Raw genomic sequence first — 1,320 nt, 5'->3', positions numbered from 1 at the left:
CTTCTAATACTTTTATAGTTCGTCGAAACTGGTGTTCGTCGCCTGTTAGTATCTTAATTTCACCATTAGCCAAAGTTTTCATTTGTTGCTCATGTCCCTCAGCTTCTTCGAGTTTTAAATTATTCATTAATTTTTTAAAATCATTTACACCACATACTGTTATTGGAGGTGGTTTATGGATTTTTACAGAAGTTTTCGCTACTTCTTTCGTAACTTTGATTGATTTTTTAGGCGAGCTCAAAATTTCATTGGAGCTCCCAGCGTTCATTTCAGAAATCTGAAGTTGTAATTTCTCATTGTTTAATCGCAATTCCGTTACCATACTTTTCAAGGTCACGTTGTCATTTTGTATTTGTGTCCAAATACTAGCATCAACTGTTATATTATGCGGCGGAATTGAACCGTCGTCTATATTGTTATACATTGTGCAATTCGGTCAATTTGAGTGTGACCCACTTAAAATAAATTTGTTTAAAAAAACTTACCATCCGTCCGACAGGCCGTGGCTTGCATTGTAAATATTAACACAAAAAAAAATTGTAATAACTTAGTCAGCACTATTTCGCGAACTGCGAAAGCGAAACATACGTGCTGCTTGTACGGTGTGCAAAACGCAACTATTTGTTCATTTGACTATTATTTTTGTTGAGGATCATGACCAGGGCTCATAACTTATAGCTCTAAAAAAGGTTATTATAAGCGCAATAATATGCTCTTAAAAATATTCATATAAGCGCTTAAATATGCACTAAAAATACTAAAATATGCGAAAAAAAAAATTTATTCTGCGATTGTTCTGTTATAAAAAAAAAATTATAAATTATAATTAATAATGCACTAAAAATACTAAAATATGCGAAAAAAAAAATTATTATTATTATTAAAAAAAAAAATTGAATAATATTACATCGGAATTATTGTGGTAAACGACTTGTGGTACTCATTTATTCTGCGATTGTTCTGTTATAAAAAAAAAAATTATAAATTATAATTGATAATGAATAATGATACCTATATATTTTAAATATTTTTAAACATATATTTACCTTGAAAGTTACATTGAATAATTAGATGTTTGTACAAGTTTTCAAAGTGAAATGATCTTCGATTGTTACTTAGTAGAGTCCTGTACATTGAAAACGACCGCTCAATGTCCACTGACGTAATTGGTGCAAACTTAAAGTACACGAGATCATCTGTATGAAAAGTCTTCAGGAAGTCCAGGTTCAAGTTCTGTGTTCATAGTTACACCAGATATATATTTGAAATATTTTTTAAATTTTAAGACCGACATTTTTGTGGGTGACGTTATTGAGTTTA

This window comes from Acyrthosiphon pisum, unplaced genomic scaffold, assembly GCF_005508785.2.
Source record: "Acyrthosiphon pisum isolate AL4f unplaced genomic scaffold, pea_aphid_22Mar2018_4r6ur Scaffold_20594;HRSCAF=21498, whole genome shotgun sequence".
Taxonomy (NCBI): domain Eukaryota; kingdom Metazoa; phylum Arthropoda; class Insecta; order Hemiptera; family Aphididae; genus Acyrthosiphon; species Acyrthosiphon pisum.
Note: the sequence above shows the minus strand (reverse complement) of the source record.